Below are 9258 nucleotides of genomic sequence, written 5' to 3'. Positions count from 1 at the left end.
GGGGGCAGTTGGGGGTGAGCAGGCTGGCAGGGGAGGCAGTTGGGGGCGAGCAGGCCAGCAGGCACAGTGGTTAGGGGTTATCAAGCAGGCAAGCAGGCGAGCGGTTAGGAGCCAGTGGTCCCGGATTGTGAGGGAGTTGTGGGATTGGGCCTAAACCGGCAGTTAGACATCCCCTGAGGGGTCCCAGATTGGAGAGGGTGCAGAACAGGCTGAGGGACACCCCCTCCCCCATGCACTAATTTCTTGCACTGGGCCACTAGTATTAGGATAATAAGGGACAGGATTCATGAGGGCTCACACAAGATCTTTCCTCAACAAGAAAGAAAGCCAATAGTCTACAAACAATACATTCTTTCCATTATGCTACATAGTTCCTCTGATTATATTTTCCTTGGTTGGTATTGATTAGTTATTAGAGCATCACCTAGAATGAGACTGACATTTAACTGTTACCAAATATGAACATTCTGTTTTAGTGGGTTTATTCCAGTTAATTGTATTGAATATATCATATTTACTCCTAACTTTAAGCTTTTGTTTCACCCCCTTAACAGGCATTTTTCTTTTTTTTCTGGTAATGCAAATATTATCATTCTTTCAGAACCTCATTTCATTTTCACAGGGTTGGAAGCCCATTGTATCAAATCTAGTTGCTGATGATCTGTTGTTTATCTGAATTATTATATTCACTAAAGTATATAATACTGAAGAAGTTTTCTGACATCTTGACCTTTCTTGGCCTCTGCTACATCTAATGCTTGCCATGTGGATTATCAATTGGGTTTATTCAGCTAAGTTAAAAAAAAAACTTACTTTGAGAGAATGCTACTAGTATACTTCAAACATAGATTTCATCATGTCCAATTCATAGATAAGAAAACTGATCCTGAAAGGAGTGAAATTTGTTTCCCCAGACTCACACAGCTAGTGAGTGGCTATAATGTGTTAAGTTTCCTGCTACATTGCTTTCCTGTTTAAATCTGCCTAAGTTTGTTTGTCATGTTTATAACAAGCTGGTGGTTGTAACAGATTTCTGGATTCAAGCCCATGATTTACATTGACCACATGTCATGTGGCTTATCATCTAGTTACATTATCTTCCCAATTTCATAATTTTTAAGGAAATAACACTGAAAAAGTTTGTTTCTATGTATACAACAGTATAATGCATGCTTTATAAGAGATATACTTAATGAAGAAATAGTTCTAGTTATAACACAGTCTGATTTTGATTAATATATATTCCACTAGTGGCCCAGTGCACAAAATTTGTGCATGGGGAAGGGGGTGTTCCTCAGCCCGGCCTGCACCCTCTCCAATCTGGGACCCCTCGAAGGATGTCCTACTGCTGGTTTACAGAGATCGGGCCTAAACCGGCAGTCAGCCATCCCTCTCGCAATCCGGGACTGCTGGCTCCTAACCGCTCCCCTGCCTGCCTGTCTGCCTGCCTGATTGCTCCTGAACACTCTGCCTGCCAGTCTGCTCATCCCCAACTGCCCCCCGCCACTGGCCTGCTTGCCCCCAAGTGCCCCCGACCAGCCTGATCACCCCCAACTGCCCCCCTGCTGGCCTGTTCACTCCAAACTGCCCCCTCCTGCTGTCCTGATCACCTCCAAATGACCCCCCCCCCACTGATGGCCTGTTTTCCCCCAATTGGCCCCCCTGCTGGTCTGCTTACCCCCAATGGCCCTGGCCCCCATCAGCCTGATCACCTACAACTGCCCTCCCCTCTTGGCCTCTAACCGCCTCTACCTCAGCCCCACCACCATGGCTTTGTCCAGAAGAACATCTGGAAGGTCTCCTGGAAGGTCTCCCAGTCTAATTAGCATATTACTCTTTTATTAGTATAGATAGAGGCCTGGGGCACAGGTGGGGGCCGGCTGGTTTCCCTGAAAGGGTGTCCCAAGATCAGGTTGGGTTCCCTTGGGGCGTGGGGAGGCCTGGGCAAAGGGGCCTGTTGTTGTTTTTCCTGCCTGGCCACGCCCCTATGGGTGGAGGGCCCCCACTGGGGGGGCATGGCCAGCCTAGGTGAAGGGGTTGAGGGCTGTTTTCAAGCTGGCTACACTCCCTTCAGGGTGGGGGTCTCCACTGGGGTGCCTGGCCAGCCTGGGTGAGGGGATGATGGCTGTTTGCAGGCTGACCACAGCCCCTTCAGGGTGAGGGTCCCCGCTGGGGTGCCTGGCCAGCCTGGGTGAGGGGTTGAGGACAGTTTTCAGGCTGGCCACACCCTCTTCAGGGTGGGGGTCCCTGCTGGGGTGCCTGGCCAGCCTGGGTGAGGGGCTGATTTCTGTTTGCCAGCTGGTCACACCCCCTTGAGGGTGGGGGGTCCTCACTGGGGTACCTGGCCAGCCTGGGTGAGGGGCTGATGGCTGTTTGCAGGCTGACCACACCCCCTTCAGGGTGGAGGTCCCCACTGGGTTGCCTGGCCAGCCTGGGTGAGGGGCTGATGGCTGTTTGCAGGCTGGCCATGGCCCTGGGCAACTCAGGCTCCTAGACCATCCTTGAGTGGAGGCCATGGCGGCTGGAAGCAGGTATCTGGGATTTATTTATCTTCTATAATTGAAACTTTGTAGCCTTGAGTGGAGCTCAGGGGGGGCAGGGCAGGCGGGCAGCTTGGCTTTCTCCATCGCCGGGGGAAACCCAAGCCTCCTGTTTGCTTCAGCTCCATGGCCACTGCCATCTTGGTAGGGTTTATTTGCATACTTGCTCCTGATTGGCTGGTGGGCATGGCTTGTGTGTGTAGTGCAGGTACCATCAATTTGCATGTTTCTCTTTTATTAGATAAGATGATTTACAATGAATTAAATTATATCCTCTCTGTTCACAATATATTTATAAGACTATCATTCAATCTAGCTTGATACTGCATTATTTAAAAGGTGAACATACAAGATTTAAAGTAGGCCAGATATCCCCATGGGGGCATGATGCATCTTCAGAAAGAGTTTGTATTTGTTATTATTTAGCATCTCTGCCTAATTTACTAATAACAATGCATTTAGGCAGCTACAAGTTGTGGATAAAAAGGGGCCACATTCTAACCTGACTAACTCAGGAAAGGCCTGTTACTTAAATAACTACAGAGGATGGTCTGAAGTTAAAACCTCTAATTAAAAAGCAGTTTAGAGTGGGTAGTCATGTCCTAGGCCAGTATCTTTCCTGACAAAGATCAACTTCAATCTTTACTGAGCCTATTGTGTTTTTGCATCTAAGAAAACTTACCTGTAGAATGTCAGGGTAACTTGTAACTTATCTTTTTCTGGACCCCTCAGGGCACAACCAATGCTTCAGGGCACCAGGGCAGAGATCACAAATTCCCTCATTGTTATTGTTAACATGTTAATTGTGGACTGTTAACTATCCTGTACCCACCTATGTAAAAGAAGTATGTGTCTATCATTTTACTTCTTTTCATCCAATTCCCCCCTCCCTCACCCTGCTTTGTTTTCTCCCATCTCCCTAACCTATCACCAATGGATTTCATGTAAACCACTTAGGTCTTCTTCTTTGATTGTAATATACAAAAGAAGGTGAAAAACTGCCATTCTCTGCAGCAGTATCCCAATACGTTGAGATTCTGCTTCCTGGTCATTGTCGACAGTTTGGCTCAAATAAACTCAAAAATTATTTACAGGTTTGAATGTTTTCTTAGGATAACAAAGGTCAAGGCAAGGCATTTATTTGGGTATAAATATATTAAGTAATTTTTCAAGATTTATAAATTAATGAACTTTGTTTTGTTGTTTGCTCCTTAATCTTGAGAGTAGCTCCATTAAAGTTGTTATAATAAACTCATAATTTACATTTTTGTCCTAATCCATACAGACTATTCCTTATGTAATAGGGCTACTAATTCCTTTACAAACTTAGATTTTTCTAGTAAATTTACACAAGCTGGAAGAGAAAGACACAAGTTCTGAGTGAATAGGTATAGTAAAATAGACCAAAACACTACAAAGGGATACCCACCTCCCTTTCAGGTGCCATTTCACAACATTACTGCATAATTAAGTGAGTCATGGAGGTTTAACAATACATTTAATTTTAATTATTTTTGGGAAGGTCTGTACAGATGATCATTGCCAACACAGGGACTGTAGAGCCTGTGGACAGTGCCTATTGTAAATTGTGAGTTGCAGTAATACTTCAGTTAACTCATCTAACACTCTTTATTATATGTTAAATAATTAAGGGGAAAATAGAAAAGGATGTTAAGCATAGCCTAATAATATTTCAGTGTATAACCCTGAAGCACCTTTTTTTTTATTCAGGATACACTCCAGGAATCAGTGAAGGATGAATAAATGAGGACGCTAAGAAACAGGGCAAAGGTGACAACTGAATAAAAATTGCTACAGGCTTTAACCTCAAAGTATTGAAGAAAAATATTCTGCTGAGCTTTGGTGTCATATAGGTGACAGAAGCCTGAAGTTAAAAAAAATCCCTGATGTATCTGAGATACAGGAAAGCCAGATTAGAGACCCATCTTTTCTTTCCTTTGGAGTAAAGAATAGGTCCATTTCTTTAACTCCATGGTGTCTAGTGCTAGCAGTTGTGACGAAGCCCTTGACTGACAATTGAAACATGCTTTAGGGCAGTGGTTCTCAACCTTCCTAATGCCGCGACCCTTTAATACAGTTCCTCATGTTGTGGTGACCCCCAACCATAAAATTATGTTTGTTGCTACTTCATAACTGTAATTTTGCTACTGTTATGAATCTTAATGTAAATATCTGATATGCAGGATGCGTTTTCATTGTTACAAATTGAACATAATTAAAGCATAGTGATTAATCACAAAAACAATATGTAATTATATATGTCTTATCCGATGGTCTTAGGAGACCCCTGTGAAAGGGTCGTTCGACCCCCAAAGGGGTCGCGACCCACAGGTTGAGAACCGCTGCTTTAAGGGAATGCAGCAAAGCGCATGCCTAAATGCACATTCTCCTGGCCAAGAAGCTATTGTAAAAAGCTAATTTTGGCTCTAGTCTGGATTTGACCAAGAGGTGTTAGGCTCAGTCTCATTGGAAGTTGTGCATTCAGAAGAACTTATAGATTTTGTAGAACAAGTAATGGAAAAGAAGAAAGATAAAATAACTGCTTAAACAGTGAAAGGTGGTCAACAAACCTTGTGTTTGGTCTGTCTTTTGCTTTCTTTGTTTCTCTTTGTCGTTCTCTGTCTGTCAACACTTTTTCTACACAACCATCACTCAGGCATCCAATATTCTCATGCTGATTCTAACTTTGCAAATGTCACATTTCATTCTTCTCAGACCTACTGTTTTACTACTCCTTATGTAATAGATAAGTCCCACTTGTTTTCTTACTCCACTATCCAAATGTGTCTTTGTGAAATGCGATGCAAGACTAAACAATTTTCACCTTAGCTCCAACTATTTCTTCCCACCTCTATTTTAAACCAAATTGAACAACTAATGTTTGCTAAACTAAAATGCCAATCTTATGGTACCTGTATCCTGTCCTGTGATCACCACAGCCTCAGTTTCCCCATACCTTCTGTGAATTTCATCAGTGAACAGGTCTAAGAACAAAATTAGACTATGATCTTCCTCAAATCTACCCTGTGGGAATTTTTCACATTCTTACTACTCCTAGAGCAGTCATCTTGAGATGTTCTCAAGTCACAAGTTTTCAGTAAAGGCTTGAGCTAATATTTTTTTAGTTTTCCTTTTCTCCTTTCCCACCTGTCTTGATTTGCCTTTCCTCTAGAGCAGTGGTTCTCAACCTTGGCTGCACATTAGAATCACCTGGGAATCTTTTTAAAATCCTCATTTCTGGGCCTCATCCTCCGGAAATTCTGTTTCTTTGTTACTAATGTTGTGGCCTCACCCCATAACAAAGAAACAGAATTTCCGGAAGATGAGGTCCAGAAATCAGGATTTTAAAAAGATTCCCAGGTGATTCTAATGTGCAGCCAAGGTTGAGAACCACTGCTCTAGAGTCTAGACATAGTTCTTCGTTAAATAGTGTAATTTGATCAATCATTCTAGATTATAAATTAATGATTACCAATGGATAAGTGTGCTTTCTCACTGAAAGATCATAAATATATTTCATTAGGTGCCAGCTAGAAGCACAGAACTTTAATCTAAAATAGAATATAGGAATCTCTAATAATTTAGCAGACTAAAGAGGGGAGATAATTGAAGGCAAGTACAGGCTCCATATTCAATAATCACTTATGCCACCAATGGACTGCATTAATGGGTGCCTATGTATTTATGTTAGGAATCTGTCATTTATTTTAGTCTGCAGTAGAATATTCACTCTAAAAAACTGAAGCATTTAAAAAACTACGGCAGAGACAAGAAAGTCATCACTTTACTTGAGCACCTTTACCTCTCATTACCAATTCTAAGGTAGCTGTAATATTTCCTTTTCCTCAAGGGAATGTCATCACATATAAGATTTAAAATATTTCACTGTAGGTTTCTAATTAGATTTAAGTCAAACATGGCTTCAAGACTTACAATCAAGTATATTTATGAAGCATGTACATTTAATGTTCAATTTATCATACCTTAAAATAAGCTACTATAAAACAGACTGCATATTTGGGCTTATTTTAAAACAATTGACTCATTAAGTATAGAAAATTTGTCTTTGTGTGCAATTTTATTACCTACTTCATTAAGTTTCTATCCCTTTTTATACCAGCTTTTAAAATTATCTTTAATCTAACTACAGAGGAATTTCAAGTTTTTATTGCATGTGAATCCTGCCCTAGCAAGTATTTAAAAACACGTTCTATTAAGCTGCTTTATGGCACATGGTGCAGTTTTAAAAATATAAAAGGATATTATTAAATTAAAGTTAAAAAGCAAATGGTTTGCAAACAATTATAAGGGAATTTCATGAAAAATCTTCTGAAATGGAAAGCAGCTTAAGGAAAATAAATTTTAAGGTTAATATTTTTACAGGTAATGTTCTAATTCCACAAGTCTTTTCTAGGGACACCTAGCAATGAGTTTACTCTGTGATCAGTTCAGAAATGAAGCCAATCTCTCAACAGCTACCAAATTCTCAATTAGAAACATAAATAGCTATCATAGCTATTGCCAATGGGATGTGTAAATGTCCATACCCACTACATTAACTGGTTTGAAAACATTGCTTGATGTTTTCCTTGAGAACATCTATCTAAATATAAAAGGCTAAGTGACCGACTGTATGTCCGTCCGACCGTCTGACTGACCGACTGGCCAGTACATATGATGTGCACTGGCAATTTTTAAAAAAAACGTTGTCTCATGCATGCACAATACATATAAAGCTCTCACTGGTGCCAATCACATGTGTGTGTTTCGATCTGTCATTGTCAATTGTGAATTTGGTAGTTTTTGTTGACATTTTGAAGCTAAAAGAAAGTGGCGTCTTCAACAGAATATGTCTGAAGATCAACTATTGGCACAACATACCTCTGAAGCCGAAAGAAGCTGACGTCCCCTTCTGACACTGGCTTCCAATTTAAATTAATTCAAAGACAGTTTTCTGTGATGCCAGCATTTGTGATGACTATTAATAAATCACAAGGACAAACTCTAGACAGAGTAGAAATATTCCTACCTGAACCTGTTTTTGGACATGGTCAGTTATATGTTACTTTCTCTTGAGTTTGAAGAGCATGTGATGTTACAGTTAAAGTTGTAAATACTTCATCACAAGGAAAATTAGTCAAGCACTCTGAAAGTGTTTTTACTCTTAATGTGGTATACAGGGAGATATTAGACTAAGTTTAATCAATTTATCAGTCATTGTTTTTATCAATGTTGTTTTTATATCATATATTTGTTGTTATATCATGTTATTATTGTTTATTTATTAATAAATTTATACATTATTTTCATATAAATTTTATTAATTTTCTTTCATCTCTGACACTTCTATTATAGAGAAAGGGCGAATAGCAATACTAAAATATTTCTTCTAATTAATTTTATTTTCAATGTGCATGAATCCGTGCACTGGGCCACTAGTCTTTAATAAGTAGCTCTTTGATTGAATTAGAAATCTTCCAAAGTCAAACTTTTTTTGAATTACACTTTCCTCTCTAAACAAATTTGAGTCTATGATGGGTTTTTAATGGCTAGAAGATATTCACTGTTCACTTTTAGCTTGTCATCAAACTCATACCAGTGATGAAATACTCATAATTTAAATCTCTCTTGAGAGAGACAAATGTCAATAAATAATGGGCATAATTGTATACTCTAGTGGAAAATTTTATGACATTGTTTATCTATCAGAAGAGGAAGATATAAAAAAGTGAAAGAATATACTGTGTTCAGGGATTGGTAGAATCAACATCATCAAAATGTCCATAATTCCCAAAGCAATCTATGGATTTAAGGCAATCCCTTTTAAAATACCAATGGCATATTTCACAGATCAAGCACAAACACTTCAAAAATGTATATGGAACCAAAAAAGACCCCAAATAGCTGCAACAATCTTGAGAAAGAATAACAAAGTTGGAGGAATCACAATACCAGATATCAACTTATACTACAAAGCCATTATACACAAAAGTGCCTGGGACTGGAACAAGAATAGGCTTATAGATCAATGGAACAGAACAGTGAACCCAGAAATTGACCCAAGCCATTATGCTCAATTAATATTTGACAAAGGAAGCAAGAGCATACAATTAAGTAAAGACAGTCTTTTAATAAATGGTGCTGGGGAAATTGTACAGGTACATGCAAAAAAAATGAAACTAGACCATCAACTTACACCATACACAAGAATAAACTCAAAATGGATAAAAGACTTAAATGCAAGGTATGAAAGCATAAAAATTTTAGAAGAAACCATTGCCAGCAAAATATCAGACATCTCTCAGAGCAATATGTTTACCAATACATCTCCTAGAACAATGGAAACTAAGGAGAAAATAAATAAATGGGATTATAACAAAATAAAAAGCTTCTGCACAGCAAAAGAAACCATCAACAAAATGAAAAGGGAGCCCACTGCATGGGAGAATATATTTGCCAATGATTCATCCCATAAGGGGTTAATTTCCTAAATATATAGGGAATGTATACAAACTTAACAAAAGGAAGACAAAAAATCCAATTGAAAATCAGGCTAAGGACCTAAATAGACATTTCTCCATAGTGGACATACAGAAGGCCAAGAAACATATGAAAACATGCTCAAAGTCACCATCATCCAAGAAATGCAAATTGAAATGACAGTGGGGTTTCACCTCACACTTGTCAGAATGGCTAT

This window comes from Myotis lucifugus, unplaced genomic scaffold (assembly GCF_000147115.1).
Source record: "Myotis lucifugus unplaced genomic scaffold, Myoluc2.0 scaffold_13, whole genome shotgun sequence".
NCBI lineage: Eukaryota > Metazoa > Chordata > Mammalia > Chiroptera > Vespertilionidae > Myotis > Myotis lucifugus.
Note: the sequence above shows the minus strand (reverse complement) of the source record.